This window comes from Sus scrofa, chromosome 8 (assembly GCF_054392235.1).
Source record: "Sus scrofa isolate SSC_HxYL_T2T_F1_AM1 chromosome 8, Sscrofa_HxYL_maternal_Yorkshire_Landrace_v2.0, whole genome shotgun sequence".
In the NCBI taxonomy this organism is placed as follows: Eukaryota; Metazoa; Chordata; class Mammalia; order Artiodactyla; family Suidae; genus Sus; species Sus scrofa.
The window spans coordinates 112,405,895-112,424,846 of NC_139390.1; the positions used below are offsets into that span (position 1 = coordinate 112,405,895).

The 18,952-nt window shown below is 35.1% G+C and overlaps 1 long non-coding RNA gene across 1 annotated transcript in view; it reads left to right on the forward strand.

Moving 5' to 3' along the window:
- Positions 1–17,862, forward strand: part of LOC110262168 (uncharacterized) — a 403,069-nt gene extending 385,207 nt beyond the window's left edge. Inside the window, exon 5 of the long non-coding RNA XR_014813133.1 lies at positions 15,156–17,862. This is a non-coding gene — a long non-coding RNA (uncharacterized LOC110262168). The remainder of the gene's footprint in view (positions 1–15,155) is intronic.
- The last annotated feature ends 1,090 nt before the right edge of the window (positions 17,863–18,952 follow it).

Genomic DNA, 18,952 nt, shown 5'->3' on the forward strand with positions numbered 1-18,952 from the left:
ATAGCTGCCAGCCTATGCCTGAGCCACAGCAAACTCAGATCGGATCCATGTCTGTGACCTATACCACAGCTCAAGGCAATGCCAGATCCTTCACTCACTGAGCGAGGCCGGGGATCAATCCTGCAACCTCATTGTTCCTAGTCAGATTCATTTCTTCACGACTTCACTGCATTTTAATGATACAAATGATAATCTTCAAAATCAATTGTGCTAGGTTTATGAAATATCTGTTTGGAAGAAAATGAATTTTGATTCGTTTACTAGAACTTTAGGTTTCAGTTTCCACAATTTCACTAGAATTACACAAAATAGAACAACTTGAAGTGGAAAAATATATATTCTTTTTAAAAAGAAGTACTAGGTAAGGAGTTTTCTGACTAAAAAAAAAAAAATTGGAGAGTAAGGACAAGCTAAATTTGAGGGAACATAGGCATTAAGTTAAAGGCTATACACACGTAGGTGCTTCTTATTCATTTGTAAAGCTTTTTAAAATGCAGATCCTTGGCCCCTAAACAGTAAGGGCTTGATTGTGTAGCCCTCCTACAGGACATGGACACTTGGTTCTTTTATAAACTCCAAGAATGTTCTAGTATATATCAAGGTTATCTAACTATGGCATTTAGATAAAAATGATAGTACCAGGTAAGGAACTATCTAGTCATTCTTTGAGATTTCTTTCTCTCCCATTCTATAATTTTAATAGGGTGAGTCCATCAAGAAGGAATTGAATGTAATAGTTTACATTTACTAACCTCAAACTCTGAGTCCATCCTACTCCTTTTCCTTTCCCCCCTTGGCAACTGCAAGTCTGTTCTCTATGTCTGTGAGTCTTTTTATGTTTTGTAGATAGATTTATTTGTGCCATGTTTTATATTTCACATATAAGTGATAGCATATGGTATTTGTCTTTCTCTTACTGACTTACTTCATTGAGGTTGATAATCTCTAGTTATATCCATGTTGCTGTGTATGGTATAGTTTGTTCCTTTTTATGGCTAAGTAGTATTCCATTTTATATATGTACCACACCTTCTTAATCCATTCATCTGTTAGTGGACATGTAGGTTGCCTCCATGTCTCAGCTATTGTGAATAGTGCTGCCATGAACATAGGGGTGCATTTTTTTCTTGTTATAGTTTTATATGGATATATGACCAAGGCTAGGATTGCTGGATCATGTGGTATAATATTCTGTGTCACCTTGCTGTACAGAAGAAATTAGCACAACATTACAAGTAAATTGTACTTTAATAAAAATATTTATAAACTAAAAATAAAGCACATAGTATAGACATTAAAAAAGAAGAAATTGAAAAGTGAATCTGCATACACTGACATGACTGGAAATTAATAAGTATTTTTTAAAAGGTACTATGGTCCAATGTGTCAAAATTAATAATTTCTGGCAAAAATGTATTAAATTGTACTACTGAACCATGCTTCACTAGTTACATAAAAATAAAAATAATAATAATGTGTGAGTGCTCATGCAAGTTTGAAGTCCATAGTGTAGTCTCTGCTCTATTTTATCTGATGAATACATGTTAGCTATTATTATGTTTTTGAGGCAAAAGTTTGTAGACAAAAACATTGGGTGAAATAGACTATTAGGAGATTTACCAAAATGTTAACCAGTGTTTTCTTGAGCAATAATATTCCCGAATTTAATTTTTTTAGGTCTCCGTGTTTATTTTTTATTGTTCCAGTTTTCAAAAAAATCGTAACATTGCTTCTATAATCAAAAGAAAATTTTTGAAATTATGTTTCACTTAAAATTTTGTGATTAATTTATTAAGACAGAATAAACCCAAGGAAAATAAGCACTATATAAATTGCTCTTCTATCTGGAAAAAATGAAAAAGACTTTGTGAGTTCTTCAGTTTCCATTTTTTTAGGAAGACTGGATTTTAAGAATAAAGGGAAACTGACTGAAGCATTTAATAGCATGATAGCTATTTAACCCCATATTTTTTAGGCCATTTTTCTAGATTACTTCAAACTTATTGTTATTGGCTGAATAATGCACCCCCCAAAGAAATCTATGTTCTAATTCCCAGAATTTATGAATGTTACTTTCAAGTCAAAAGGGACTTTTAAATGTGGTTCAAATTTGGTTAAGAATCATGAAATGCGGAGATTATTCTGGATTATAATGTGGATCCCATGTAATCACAAGTATACTTAGGATGGGAAGGCAAGAGGTCAGAGACAGAAAAGACAAAATGACAAGGGCAATTGTGTCAGTGAAGGAGACATACTCCCTGTCTGTCTTTGTAATACTACCCATCTGTCTTTGAAGATGGAGGAAGAGGCCATAAACCAAGCCAAAAAGAGGGGCCTCTAGAAGCTGGCAAAGAAAAGGAAATGGATTTTCTCCTAATGTTTTCAGGAAGAAAGAATCTTGCTGATACCTAAATTTTACCCTAATGAAATTAACTTGGGGCTTTTGACTTCAGAAATATTAAGATAATAAGTTTGTATTTTAAGCTGTAATTGTGTGCCAGTTTGGTAAAGTAGCAGTAAGAAACAAATACAGAAACTTATTTTTTTTTAAATTTTCATGAGCTTAAAAATCCATTAGAAATAATCCAAGTCATACATTCTCTGTATAAAATCCAATTAAATCCATACCTTGCACATAAATACGTTAATTTTTATAATTTATTTTTTCATAGAGGCATACTGGTATAGGAAGAATTTCAGAAGTGTAAGTGGTGCTTCCAAGAAGTATTTATGAAAATTTTAGGACAACCTGGGTTTTTACTTAAGTCAACATGTGAAAAACATCTGTGGCAGATTCACCTAACTTGTTATGATTTTATAAGTCCTTTCCAAAACCATAACATAGTTGAATGTGAATCCTTTAGAAAGTTCTGCATGTAAACAAATAGAAAGGTTTTTTTATGTGTGTATGTGTAGATGTGCTAACACTACAACGATATAAAAACAATTTGGTCAACATGGGAAAGCTGGGAAATTTTGACTCTTAATATTCTTTTCTTGGTTGGAAATTCCAGCTTGTACACCTCTGAGTTCTTAGACAATGATTAGAAGTAAAGACATTGACCTTCCCTGAGGAGCTGTATTTTACATCAAGTAGACAATCTGGGAGCTTCATATAGAGATGTTTTAGGGCAACTGGAGAATTATATCTCCTTGTTATAGGACAGTGATTCTTAAGTTGAATTACTTCTATTACATTCAAAGTTCCTTAATTACATAAATAAAACTGTAAGAAGTTTCTGGGACAACTGAAACAATAAATCCACAGAGGCCATTTCTTGTGTGTATGGAGATCAAGAATGAGGTTCCAGATTGGAAATCTATGGAAGAATGAATAATATCACTAGGGAGAAAAGATAAATTTTGGAGAATCAGTGCCTACTCATAGAATGAATACAGCAGTTGAGCCAGCCTCCCACAAACTACAGAGAATGTGTATGGCAGAATGCAATTTTCATTTAGGAACTTGTGAATTAAAAAGCCTAAATATAAATTTGACTTATATATGATTACAAAAATGTAGTTTATGAAACATGCCTCATTGATTTAGATTTGAATTCCTTATTTAATTGGATCATTTTCCTTTAAAAATGATTTTCTTGAGTCAAAATGCCTTTACTTGATGTCATGGCCTGTCTTCATCTCCTTTCTTGGAAAGGAGGGAGGAGTTTATGTGTGTGTGTGTGTATGTGTGTAGAGAGAGAATATAACACATAGATCATTTAAAATCACATATATGTAACCAAATAATTCTAAATTCAATCTTAGTTCCATCCTTTGATTCTATTATTATTAAAGATGAGACTGGCATAAAGGATAAATTTGCATTAAGAAAAAATGTCTACTAAATTTGCATTTTCTCCCTGGTAGGCTGTCCTGTTGCATTTGTCATAAACCATGGTTGCTGTGTGTTTAATGAATTTTTTCTGGCAAGATAACATATCTTTGTTTAAAACTATTCACTGCTTTTAGTTGGGACTGGCTATTGAACATAGCTTTAGTTTAGCAAAATAATGTGTCCTATCCCTTCATCCCTTTCTGCTATTTAGAAATGGACTATTAGGGCTGTCACTTAGACCATTGGATAAATAATAGCTGTGAAGTTTATTGTTTTTGAAGGTCATTTTTTTGCAGTACTTTTGCTATTAAATAGCTGATCAACATCTGTTGGATAGAAAACGTAAATATTTTTACAGAAAAATAATTGAACCTCGAGACAGAAGCATACAGATATAAAAAAACATATTGCCTTTAATTCCTTTTCCCATTTCCAAAGTTCACAACCTGCTGGGAGATATTTGTTAGAATGATGTATGTGTTTAATTTCTTCCAAATAAGCAATACAAGGTTTAAATTCTGAAGCATATACACTGTGCATTACTACTCCACAAATTAGTTGTGATCTATAGTTTCACTCTTTTTTTAGAGAAACAGAAGTTTGTCTTTTTTATTCTTTGATTTACATTATTGATCCAGGACCATCTTAATTCTCCTGTAACCACATATATCTTCATTATGTTATAGGAAGCACTGGGTACCTTGCTTCTCCTTTGCTCTGGCACTTTCATCAGCCTTTTGCTGGTGTACTTTAGGCAGGCAGCAACTGAAATCAATGTGGAGAATAACAAGGACCTCTCAGGGCTGTAAAACCTCTTCTCTTGAGTACCATTGCTACATTTGTTCCATAGAAAGGAATTTATGAATACTACTGTTGTATTTTTATGACACCATAAGCTAGCTTTAAGGCTTGGAGTAGATAATTTACAACACTTCAGTTTTCCTAAATCTCTAGCCCTGCCAAAATTCTTGTGTTTTTGTTTATGACTTGTGCCCAACTAAACAAGTGTACATCAGTTATAAACATCTTCAAAACTCTTCCTGTGATAGGTTATTCATTTGCTTAAAGAGTTGACAAAATTCCCACATGAAGTTTTCCCAAAACACTGGCATTGTATTTGTGGTAGGGACACAGGACTGACGCAAAGACAAATCATGATCCTTTAGCAAAGTGTAATTATTGCTCAAAACTGGCAGCCAGAACCATATCAACATTTCCTAGCAACCTAAGGTGAACATTAAAAATGTCTGTGTTCCCACATCGTTGCCTAAGCAATTAAGATGTGAATATGATTTTTTCCAGCTTCTCTTTTGGTTCTGTTGGATGGTGACGGACGACCTTGAAAACTACATGTTGCAGATGTCAGACACTCTTTGTCAACCCCTTTTCTTGAATACTTGTCCCTGGCCAAGACCATTCCTTCTTTCCTTTACTGCCATACATCATTTTGTATTTGCATGATTCTATTGTGTTAGGTCAACATCTGTGTTGTGTTAGGCACAATAGTTCTATTTATATCTGTTAACAGATATTTCTGCTGTTTACCTTATCTAATACACTGCTGAATTATCATTATCAATATTATTTATTACGTAGGCAGTTAGTTCAGACTATAATACACTCATCTCAAAGCTTTTTGAGGTAAGTGCAGAAATTGCCATTATTTGGGGCTTCAGTAATTCTGAATTATGATCATTTAGTACTGTCTTGGTTAAAATTTACCTTTGCAAAATCCATGAATGAATGAATAAGTAAAATAATGAGCTGGGCAAATACTTTTAAAAAACATGTCAGGTATTGCTGGTATATATTTAACATTGCCAAAAATATAGAACATTTGGAAATATTTAGCTATAGATGGCACAGATTAATAAACCCAAGGTCGGGGGCCAAGGTTTGACCTCAGTGCCTGCCATCTTAACTGGGTGATTTATACAGGTCACTTAATTCTCTATTTGAAAAAAAATGAATATATCAATTATGCTTTCCTTAAAATACTACACAGGATTTACAGAGATCACTACTACAACTGAATTCTAAGCCCAGTTATATGGAACAAATTTTGGTGATGTCAGACATCCCATAGGAAGGGTGGAACACAATAGCTCACTCCTTATGTGGAAATGAGGGCATGAACAGCATGCTCTATGGAAGGAGGGAGTTGAGTGGAAGTTGACCACATACAAGAGCAGATTGCTTCCCTCCCCATGGACTTGGTGATGAAGTCCTCTGAACACCTCCCCATTACCATTGCTGTGTGGGCCAAGCCTATTGACTCTTTGCTGTTAGTGACAGTGCAGTCTTCTTGGTTGACTTATGCAAATCTATGGGCTGAGGAACATTTTACAAGAAAAATTAGCATCAATATGCTCTACAGATGATAAAACCATAATGAAAGAAAGCAAGGGCAAGCTTGAACAGTGAGAGAAATCAAACTGTTTATCAGTGGAAGAATAATTAGGTTTGCACCATTAGGGAACTACATGGATTAATCAAACACTCCTAGATTTTAGCCAGTGGCTTTGCTGAATTGTTAGGCAAATAGTCCTCATCCCATTGCACAATACAACTCTCCACTGGGGTGACAATTATTGAAATGTTTGTGATAATTTTAAAAAAGAATTAGAATGAGTGTAAAGGCCACAGAAAAAAACTCAGTTATCCTCTCAAAAGCAATTAGAATGCTAAGGCAAATACTTATATCCCTAGTGCTAGCTACCTGGCTTTGTGAAATGAGTAGGGATATTGGTGATAAGGCCAAGCACTGCTGAGCCTGGAGAAAAATATTCACCTGCGCCCAGTGAAAAAGCTAATATGATTTTTTTTTGTCTTTTTAGAGCCATACCTGTGGCATATGGAAGATCCCAGGATAGGAGTTAAATTGGTGCTAGAGCTGTCAGCCTTCACCACAGCTAATGGCAACACCAGATCCTTAACCCACTGAGTGAGGCCAGGGATTGAACTCGCATCCTCAGGGTACTTGTCAGGTTTGTTTCTGCTGAGCCATGATAGCAATGTTAATACAAAATTTTTTAAGCTATACTCAATGTCAATCAGAAATAAATTCATTGAAAATTCACCAGGTTAAATTCTCCAAGGATAGTGGATGTACAGAGCAGGTGACTGTATTACTTTGGACCTTTATGGGCAATCTCCATTTCTCCAACTGGATGTGAATAGGGATTATTCTATTCTATTCCAGTGATTATTTGTTCTGTAACATTTACAACTTCAGAGAACAGTTAAAAATTGAAACAGAAAATTCTCAATATTTGCTCTCCAGGCCACTTGGATATATTTCTTGTGGTCATGAGACATAGTCTGCTCTACAGAAGTCATCAAAGAAACTGCTACCATTATCACCCTCAGAGCACTGGTCTTTTTGAACATTAGTATTTGAGAGACACAGTACTTAAGTTAGCTAATGGAAGAGGTTTTAAGGATTGGCTTAGTAGATTAAGTACATTTGTAAAGAAATTTAATATAAAAATAAAGGAGTATAGATTCTTTTGTAACAGTTTATGAGATTAGGAGGTAGTATGAGGAGTTGGGAAAGGATGCAGTTATGCTATTGTACATCTTTCATACTTCACACAATTTTAAGTTTTGCCTGGACTGTTGATCCCAGGCCCAGCTTTTGATTTATATATGCCCAATGGCCAACATATTTAACAAGACATATTTTTAAAGGGTTTTGGAATGGATGATGACATAGCTATGTATAAAAAGTAGGATCATCAATGGACATCCTCTATTACCAAGCAACACAGAGAGAATCTCTTATTTTTACCTGACAAATACCATGCATCTGCTTGTGTGGGTCCAAGGATTAGCAAAGGTGATATTGTTATCAGCCAGCTCGGTGAACAAATTGACTGCCTGCTGATTTAGACACCCAACTATGAAAGAAAGAGTGTGGGGAGATGGCTAAAAGGTACAACACTGGAAACAGTGACTCCTCAACCATTTTCTTCACTTAGCTCCCCAAGAGTCTTAATTGTACTCAGGTCAGTTTACTGGAGAGGTTTTCTCCAAAGAAGCTGAATAGTCTAAGAGAAAAAGATGTATGTTCTTTAGAGCACTGGTTATATGCCACTGCAAAAGGAAGACCACCAACATATCACCACAGATCAATGTCTACCAGTAGACAAGTCCAAACAGTAAGCACAATTTCTAACTACCTGTAAGCACTTCGATATTCCTTTTTAGTGAACATATAAGGATCATTTGCTAAAGATGAATTAAAAGTCACCAGGGGAGTGGGATGGATTGGGAGCTTGGGGTTAATAGATGTAGACTATTGCCTTTGGAATGGATTAGCAATGAGATCCTGCTGTGTAGCACTGGGAACTATGTCTAGTCACTTATGATGGAGCATGATAATGTGAGAAAAAAGAATGTATACATGTATGTGTAACTGGGTCAACATGTTGTATGGTAGAAAAGAAAAATAAAGTATTGGGGAAATTTTAAATAAAGGCACCAAGTAGTAAAAACAGAGGGGAAGGAGGAAACAGAGAGGTAATATTCAACATAAGATTTTTAGTAACAACTGAGTTTAAAGCTATATGAATACATTTACTTGAAAGATTAAATAAAAATTACCATACGGGCAGGGGTAGGGAGGAAGGTAGGGAGGAAATGCCATAGATACTATATCTTGGTTATTTGAGATCCATCTCTGCTAACACTGTGATTTTTTTCTTTTTGAAAATTAAGAAGTAATCATATTACTTACTGGCTTACAATGCTACTCTGTCTGCTGCCTTAAAACAATTTATATTTAATATCCCTCCCTTGAAAATGTTCCACTCATATCTCATAAATTCAAAATTACCCTTTGCTTTTTCTATTCATTTTTTTTTCCATGTTCCAGTGCCTCTAGGGTTTTCAAAATTTTCTTCATGTACCAATTTTCCTTCTTCCCGAAAACAATTTTCCCCTTTTCTATGGCTTCTAAATGGCATGAAAGTCTAAGCTGAAGCATCAGTCATAGCTTAAACCATTTATATGCCCTCCTACTTGTTTAGGTGCCTTTTCCCTATCTTTTGATAATATGCATGTTTACTTGCATTGTAGCACATTTAATGAAGTTTTTTTTTTTATTTATTTAAGAAAAAAACTCTCTATGGACCTTGAGCTCTAAGCAAAATGATAATGGTTTTAATTTTTTCTCTACTGTACTAGTTAACTACCTGGCATCTGGTATATGCTTGATAAAACACAATTAAATGAAATACAGTGGGGTTTATTGTCTTTTTGTCTTTTTAGAGCCACACCCGTGGTATATGGAGGTTCCCAGGCTAGGGGTTGAACCAGAGCTGTAGCTGCTGGCCTATACCAGGGCCACAGCAACACGGGATACAAGCTGCATCTGCGACCTACACCACAGCTCACGGCAACACCAGATCCTTAACCCACTGAGTGAGGCTAGGGATCAAACCCATGTCCTCATGGATGCTAGTCGGGTTCATTAACCAGTGAGCCATGACAGGAACTCCTGAAATATGTTCTTTCACATTGACAATTAAATCTACATTTTGCCCTCAATTGCATAGTGTTTATGTAATTATATCTCAGAAACTCCAAACAAGGGTATGGAGCTGTAGTGTTTGGTGAGGATTAAACATGAGGTAAAAGTACCCACATACATAAATATAAAGCAAGTTTATTTTTTGTTGTTTGTTTTGCTATACATTCACTTGGCTGGGCTGACACATTCCCCACAAGCTTTTTCCTGGTAAGTTTCTGGATAAAGTGGGTTGCAAGAAATATCTGCTCCTATGTGTGAGAAGGTGGGAAGGGAGCAGCAGGCATTTTGTAGCACACATGTACTCTGTTCCAGTTATTCAGTCACACAATAGTGCAGGTGATGCTGGGAAGTGATTTTACAGATATAATTAAAGTTCCCAACAGGTTAATTCTGAGTTAATGAAAATAGAATTTATCTCACAGGGGGCTGGCTTAGTCAGGTAGATGGGTGTCCTTTAGACACGGACATGGACCTTACTAAACTTCAAAGACTCAAGCTGGGTCTGCAGTTACCCTCCCTTCTTCATGAATCATCTTCCTTGACTCACCAGTGGAGTCTGGGGTGGCTTAGCCAGACCTCTAAATTGTGTAAGCAAACTGTAGTAAATCATACGTGTATGTATGTATGTGTTCATATAATCTGGTTCTGCTCCTTAGTTCAGCTATGACTGGTACAATTTTTAACTGTCTCTAGATAATATATTTGGTACTTTATTTGACATTTGGGTAGATGTACTACGGTACACATTATATAGAAAGGAAGACATTCCCTTCTGCTGAGATCCCAGTCACAGACGCCCTCAGAGGCCAAAAACAATGGAGGTGGTATGGCTTGTAGCCCACTGGGGAAGTGCATTGACATTCAAATGACATTTACTACAGATGTCATGAACAGTCATGAAGAATTAGACAATGTACTGGTCAAAGTATATCTGTCCAGAATTTCTCCTCAGGCCCTGTGCTTCTAACCACATACCACAGACAGTCTTCATTCTCTCTTTGCAACTGATTTTATACCCTGCCATCTCCACTACTGTACAAAATTGCTCCATCTTTTTTTTAACTAGCAAACCCTTCTTCATACTTAGAAAGAGCTAGAGGAAGAGTACAGAAAGAATACTGCGAAAATGACCCTGCAAAGTTTCTACCTGAGAATTTATTTTGTGATGATATATCTGTTATGGTTGGTACTATATCCAGCATTTGGTTGGATATACAGCAAAGGCTTCCTTATTTCTGACACTCATTCACCTCTCACTGAGATAAGAGCTATGCTTTGTTATAAAGCTGAGAGTAACAAAAGAGAATAGATTAAGAAACTATTATAATATTGTGTGACTTTATTTCATTTACTTGCTGTGGTTTCACAACAAATGTATTGATTGTGCATGGAGATACTCCATTTCAGGAAATACTCTTTTAAAGTTTAGAATTTATGAAACTGTCCCACTAGGGGAAAAGTTTTGCTTTGTTTTGTTTTTCTTGTAGGGCCTCATCAGAAGTATGTGGAAGTTCGAGGGCTAGGGTTTGAATTGGAGCTGCAGCTGCCAGCCTACACCACAGCCACAGCAACGCAGGATCCGAGCCACATTTGCGACCTACACGCAGCTCTCAGCAATACCAGATTCTTAACCTGCTGAGCAGTGCCAGGGATCAAACCCACATCCTCATGGATACTAGTTGGGCTCATTACCACTGGGCCACAGTGGGAACACCTAGGGGAAAAGTTTTGATCGTTGTTTTTATTGCAAATATTTTTAATTCCTGTGGGCAAAGTTGTATCAGTTGTCGCTTGGCTGTCATATATCTGCCTCTAAATACTCTTAAACAGAGCATCAGTGCTTTATTTTTACATCATAGCATGTTTATGTGGAAGGTATTTTGGAATTTTTATCTAGAAATAACTTACATTTTAGCAGCTGTGAATATTCAGTTTTTCCTTCACCTGTTGAATATATTCACTCCCTGTTGCAAAAGCGAGTGAATAAAAATAAAGTTCTCGGGGCCCTTTGACAATATCACTGATGACACCAATGTGAGTCTGTGATTCCTTCTTACCAGAGAATACAGAAATTAGAAATTCTGAATATTTTCATTGATTATTGAACAAAGCCCCAGTGCCCTTTAATTGTATACAGAACTGTAGCAAATGTTTTAAGTGATCTGGAGTATTGTTCTCTCCAGTTCTGTGCCAAAGTTTAAACTCCCATCTCTTACACAGAGAAGAAATATACATTACAAAGGGTATATTTGTTTGCTAGGGTTGACATAAAGTATCACAGATTAGGTAGCTTAAACATTAGAAATTTTTTTCTCACAATTCTTAAGGCTAGGAGTCAAAGATAAAGGTGTTGACAGGGTTAGTTTCTTTTATATATTTTATTTTCCATTATAGCTGGTTTATAGTGTTCTATCAATTTTCTACTGTACAGCATGGTGACCCAGTTACACAAACATGTATACATTCTTTTTTCTCACATTATCATGCTCCATCATAAGTGACCATAGTTCCAAGTGCTACACAGCAGAATCTCGTTGCTAATCTATCCCAAAGGCAATAGTCTGCATCTATTAACCCCAAGCACCCAATCTATCCCACTCCCTCCCCCTCCCCCATGGCAACCACAAGTCTATTCTCCAAGCCCATGATTTTCTTTTCATTTGTGCCATATATTAGATTCCAGATATGTGATATCATATGGTATTTGTCTTTCTCTTTCTGACTTACTTCACTCAGTAGAGACTCATGCTGAGTGAAGTAAGTCAGAAAAAGGTTAGTTTCTTTTGAGGCTCTCTCCTTGGTTGGCTGTCTTCTCCCTGTCTTCATATGGAACTAGCTTATACTTATTAAAACATGCTGAATTGATTGCATCTTCTCTTTTGCATCTATGCTATATTTTAAAATATAGCTATTTCCAACGTTGATTACACATACTAAGATAATCTCAGAATAATTTCTGAAAGCAAATTTATGTCTTATAAATGAATTATAAGAAACAATTTTATGCTGATTTTATTTTGTAGTATACTTTTGAATTCATGTGTAAATTCAAATATACACAAATTAGATATTCACAGCCTACTGTATGCATTTCGTGTGAATGAAAACCAAATGTTATGTACATCAGCAAGTACCAAGGTTACCAGTTAGATGAAATGGCATGAATTTTTAAGTTAATTAAATTAACTGTCTAGGCCTAGAGGAAAGCAGCAAGACCTCAGGGCAGTCTGCAACCTCAGGCGCGGTAGCAGTAAATTCAATAATTGAGGGAATCCATCCACACTGATTCTTCTTGGCTGCAGGCTTTTCAGCAACAACTTAATGCTTCTTTTTAAACGTACTGAGTATACCTATAGGAGCAGGGAACAGGCATGATTTTCTACATGTGATCAAGAGGAAAGAGGCCACATGGAGTAGGACTCCCTGAGCCAGCATCTCTTATATCAGATCCATCTACTACATGCATCCCCTTGTTGTTGCATGTGTGACAGTATCCACATAATACAGAGTAGAATCTACAGAACCTGATCACAGAGCCATGGTGAGAAGGCTACAGTCAGATGTCTTGATACGAACTCACTCTTGGAGTTAGTACCCAGCCAAAGATGGGGCTTCCAGAAAGCTGTCTGACTCAGCTGAGTAAGATGATGGGAAAGCTGGGAATGAAGCACACCCCAATACATGGGGCCTGAGGAACAGCTATCAACTTCAGTAGAATGCTGGCTGGTGCTGCTAGAGGATACACTCTCACATCAGCTGAATTAGCAGAGGTCACAATGGCATGAGCCTCCAGCAGAAGCATCTCCTGTGCATTATATATTGATGATTAAGGTGATAACACTTTTCTGAAGATATACTCTTTCCTCTGAAATTCAGTTTTGGTGGTACCCACTGCACAGAGAGGAATTTGTAGTAATTATTCTCCTGCAGGATTTCAAGAGCTCTAGACATTGAACATTTTCCTGAGTTCATGACAGGAACCAGAAACAATGCCATATTGGCCACTTTGTGAAACATTGAGAAAGGATTATGGTAATTTTTTTTGTCCATCTAATAGGCAGAAAGTACAATCTTACTTCTTTTTCACTTTTAAAGTTTTATTGAAGTATAGTTGATCTACAATGTTGTGATAATTTCTGCTATATAACAAAATGATTCAGCCATACATGTACACACATCCATTATCTTTCAGATTCTTTCCCACATAGATTATCACAGAATATTGGGTAGAGTTCTCTGTGATACACAAGTCCTATTAGCCAGTCATTCCTTATACCCCAGTGTGCAAATGCGAAACCCAATACCCCAGTCCATCACGCCTCCCAACCCATTCACTTTTGTAACCATGAGTTTTTCAAAGTCTGTGTGTCTGTTACTATTCAGCAAATAAGTTCACATGTATCCTTTTTTTTTATTCCACATATAAGTGATATTGTATGACATTTGTCTTTCACTGTCTAACTTACTTAGTATGATAATCTCTAGATCCATCCATGTAGTTACAAATAGTATGATTTCATTCTTTATGGCTGAGTACTATTCCCTTGTATACATGTACCACATTTTCTTTATCCATTCCCCCGTCTATAGACATCCATGTCTTGGCTATAGTAAACAGTGATGCAATAGTGATGAGTCATTGGAGTGCATGTATCTTTTCAAACTGTGTTTTTCCCCAGATAGATGCCCAGGAGTGGGATTGCTAAATCATATATAAGTTCTATTTTTAGTTTTTTTGAGTAACTTTCATACTGTTTTCCATAGTGGTTGCACAAATTTACATTCCTATCAACAGTGCAGTATAAGAGAGTTCCCTTTCTCCATGCCCTCTCCAGCATTTATTGTTTTAGACTTTTTGATGATGGCCATTCTGGCTGGTTTAAGCTGGTATCTCATAGTAGTTTTGATTTGCATGTCTCTAGTGATTAGTGATGTAGTGCATCTTTTCATGGTTTTTTTGGCCATCCATATGTCTTCTTTGGAAAAATTTCTATTTAGATCTTATGTTTATTTTTTGATTGGGTTTGTTTTCTTGATATGGACCTGCAGGAGGTGTTTTTATATTTTGGAGATTAATCCCTTGTCAGTCACTTCATTTGCAAATATTTTCTCCCTTTTTGTGGGTTGTCTTTTCATTTTGTTTATGGTATCCTTTGCTATGACTATTCTTTTAATTTGTATAGCTCAGATTACTTTTTATCTGAGCATTTATTCATTTTGACACTGTTTTCTCATTTTTGTAATTGCCTGTTCATTTAATTGCCCATTTTATAATAGATTTCCTGATTTTTTTGTATGCTTTGTAGTTCTTTTCATAATCAAGATGCAAAAATGTTGATTATAGATATTGCAAATACTATAGTGTGCCAACTTTCCTTTGTGTGATTTGAGTCCTTTACAAAATAGAAACTCTTAATTTTGATGTAGTCAAATACTAATACTTGGTTCCCCTCTTTTTCTGGGTTTTGTATAATTTTTCCTCCCTGTATCAAATTCCATCTGCTAGGAATACAGGAAAGTTGAGAGGGATGGAGAGACAGAATAGAAATAGCAATGCTGGAAGCTGCTGCCACCACTAAACCAGAGACAAAAGGAGAAGGTATTGCCACTTGAGGTCACAGAGAAGCAGGCTTCCACGTGGAAACCAGAGTTAGAACGGCAGATAAATATAGAACATCCCCTGCTGCCCCACCAGTTACATTAAAATTTCAGGTAAAAACTGTTCCAAGAGATCATAATTGTCAGAAATAAACTAGCTTCTCCTTTTCTTATATCCTCCAGTGTTCTGAGAGTGATTTCCATTGGTGAAATTGACCAGAAGCCAGATATCAAAAGATCCTGGAAAATACAGCCAATAGGACTAAAGAATAGATCTGAGAGGAAATGAGGTAAGATTCCTATATGGAATCACTTCTACTTGATTTTAAAAAATTTTTATTGAAGTATAGTTGATTTACAATGTTGTATTAATTTCAGTCGTATCAGTGAAGTCATCTGTGGCTATTCTACAGGTAGGTCTGGTCAATACGGATGTTTTCTTCCAGTCATATTAGTCACTGTGGAGAAGAGCTAAAGCCAAAGCATAATATTGAAAGCTAGAGTCTGTAGTAGGCTGCATAAAAGCCATAAAATACCTGTGAATTTACCTTGGTATTACCTTATGTGGCAATGGGATTGCCTTGTGTTTTTAATTCTGTATCCTATAGGTGCTGCTAATATCAATTAATCACAACTTCCCACAATCAAGAAAAGGTGCAATTTTAGTTGAAGGCAAAATGCTATGAGTTATTGGTCACTTAAGTGCTTTCTAGGTAATCCATCACCCACAAAATAAGTCCTATTTAGAATTAAAGCCTGTTGCATGATATTAAGCCCACTTTATACCAGAGCAACACTGAAAGTAAACACAGAACTTTCTTCCATGTAAACTCTAAGGGGTATGGTTTTTAAGTTCTGATATTCAGTCATTTGCTCTATAAATTGAGGTTTCTTTTAAATATTGGACAATATTTTCAAGTATTATGGATACATTTAAAAATATATAAATCCTGACTTTAGGGTGTATGTGTGTGTATGTGTGGTGTAATATATAAACAACCTACAATGAAAGGTTGCTGATTTGATTTTTAAATTGTTTCAAATATTCTCTATTTTTTCTCTGGGACAAGCAAAATATCTGATATATTTTGCTGTGAAATTAGACAAAAACTTTTTAAGTGATAAGGCAAATAATTGCTCCCTCTAGATTGCTCGATTCCATTGTGCATGATCTCAGTGTTTCCTCAGAGTCACTTTTGTCACTGATGTTTCATTATGGAGCTTGTGGCATTATTTTTAAATGAGTCAAATATATTTGGATCGAACACACACAAACACACTCTAATTTGCGAAGAAAAGAATACTATTTTAGAGTTCATGATTACTGAGGATTATTATTATTATTATTATTTCTTTTTTGGCTAGCATTGAGTTCATCAGATAAATCTTTTTCCAAATTCTCTTGAATACTGAGCAGTTACTTTGTGGAAGAAATTTGCATTATGAAATGCAATTAGAAAGTACCATACATTGGAACAAAAAGTCATTGTTGTGATTTTATGAAGTAATCTGACCTTTAGAGTATCTGAAAATTCCACTTTGGAAAAATAATTGAAATAATTTAATGTGCAAAATTGCTGTTGATATCATTTGGCACAATCACTGTGTCTAACACAGCTTCATGTACTGCTGATAAAATAGAACTTCAATTTTATTACGTTGCACTAAACCAAATTTTCTTTGACATTTATGTCAAAATATGTCCAATGGTTAAGGATTTCTAAAATAAGCTTTCTATAAATAAGCTTTATTCATGTAAGTATAAATGAGTAAACAGTTCACAAGTGAGAACATTTTAGCTCTCCTTTTTTATTTTAGATATCTTTTTTATTTTATTCATAATATCTTTAAAGCATATTCATCCTGGATCATGATATATTTATGCATTACTTTAAGGATTAGTAGATTTCAGCACTATCTCATTTTATACATTTCAACTTGTGTTACCAAAGCTTAAAACATATTTCTTAGGGAATCAACATTCTTTCTATAGTCATTTCCATATTATATGATGAGTATATAAATATTTACCAAAATATAAATGCTAAACTTGATCTACTGAGGATTAAATAATAAATGTAGGTGGTGTTTCAATTAGCAAATTTCACTCTTTTGAAGGTGATTCAAATAGAGTGATTTTATTTTTTACTTTGTCAAATAGTACCCATTTAAAAAATCCAGGGTAAAAACTATTTTTCTATAATCATATAATATAACAATCAAGGGAAATTGTTATTTCTGAAAAGTCAAGGAATAAACATGATACAGTTTTGTTTTTTTGTTTTTTTTTTGTTTTTGTCTTTCTACTTAAACCTATATTTCTTCTATTTTTTTTTTTTTTCTCTGAAAGAACGAGGAAAATCTTCTTTCAGTTCCCTGTGGTTTACACTGTCTGGCAGAGTTAAAATACTACAGTTTGTGTCCTCAAACTCTCACAAACTATTACAAACTGGAAGAACATTTTAGTCTCTGAGCAGCATTTCAAGCCAAACATTACAATCTTGTGGACCATTCCTGTGATAAATTTCAAATAACAGAATTGATGTTATCACTATCTTTTTTTTTTTATATTGAAGTGCTAGTGAACTGAAAAGGAGATCCAGTATTTTAACAATGAGCCTATTGGATTACTCCAAAAAGCTTGATCAGAGAAGAGAATCCAGTATTTATTTTCTCAAGAAATTGCTATGTTGTATTTTATGTACAAGGATTTCTCAAAGCTAATTGATGAAAGTATGAAGAAAATATACAAAACTAGATCAATAGATCCATATAGTAGAAGTGTTGATAGAAGGAGAAATAAATATTCAAAAAATTACCACATTCAAGTCCAACATACATAAAGGTATTAAAGAGAGATTGGAAAGTTCAAACCCATAAAGAAACAAAAGACGATTACGAAATGATAAGAATTATTTTAAATACTTCCTACCTTATTAGCAAAGCCACAAAATGAGAAATATTAAACTCATTCTTATTTAGGCTTTAAAATGTAATACAAAAATAAAAATAACCCTTTTAAATGAATACAAGCAAATAATGTTTAAGTATTGAGGTAGTGTTTTTGATAGGATATAAAATATAGATAAGAAGTCAATTAGTAAAAAACAATAAAAGAAATTAGTATGTCCATATATTAAATGTATTTTATAGTAATATTCAAATGGATATTAAATGTTTAATTCATAAGAGGATGAAATTAATCTAACCCGAACTATAAAGCAGAATGACAAGGCCCAATTATGTTGTTTTCCTTTAAGGAATTAAATATAACACTATTACATAGAAAGAACTTTTTTTTTTTTTTGTCTTTTTGCCTTTTTTGAGGGCCGCTTCCCATGGCATATGGAGGTTTCTAGGCTAGGGGTCGAATCGGAGCTGTAGTCACCGGCCCACACCAGAGCCACAGCAACACGGGATCCGAGCCACGTCTGCAACCTACACCACAGCTCACGGCTGTGAGCCGGATCCTTAACCCACTGAGCAAGGCCAGGTATCGAACCGGCAACCCATAGTTCCTAGTCGGATTCGTTAACCACTGCGCCACGATGGGAACTCCAGAAAGAACATTTTTAAAAATGGTTTTGTAAAGATACATCATCCATGCCCTTTGACATCTATAAAGACACAAAGCAAAGACAAGGAAGCATTTTTTTTTAATAAAAAGAAAGTACAAAAGAATAATACAAGACTGAGCAATCATTGCTACCTAGGAATGTAAATGGATTCAATCTTTCCTCTTAAAAAATATTATCTCTCAGATGTTTTCAGTGATTTCATCCATCCAAGCTTTTGAAGAGAGATACTAGAAAGAAAACTATTCACAAGGGTTGATAGTAAATTTATGTATAAGAATATACAAAGCACAGTGTTAATTACTTTCACTTATTTTGGTTCATTTTCTTGCCTTGCCCCTCTCTGAGGGAGGATTACTTGTATTTGTTTTGCTGAACTCAGGCATAGTCACATGTCCTCTTTTG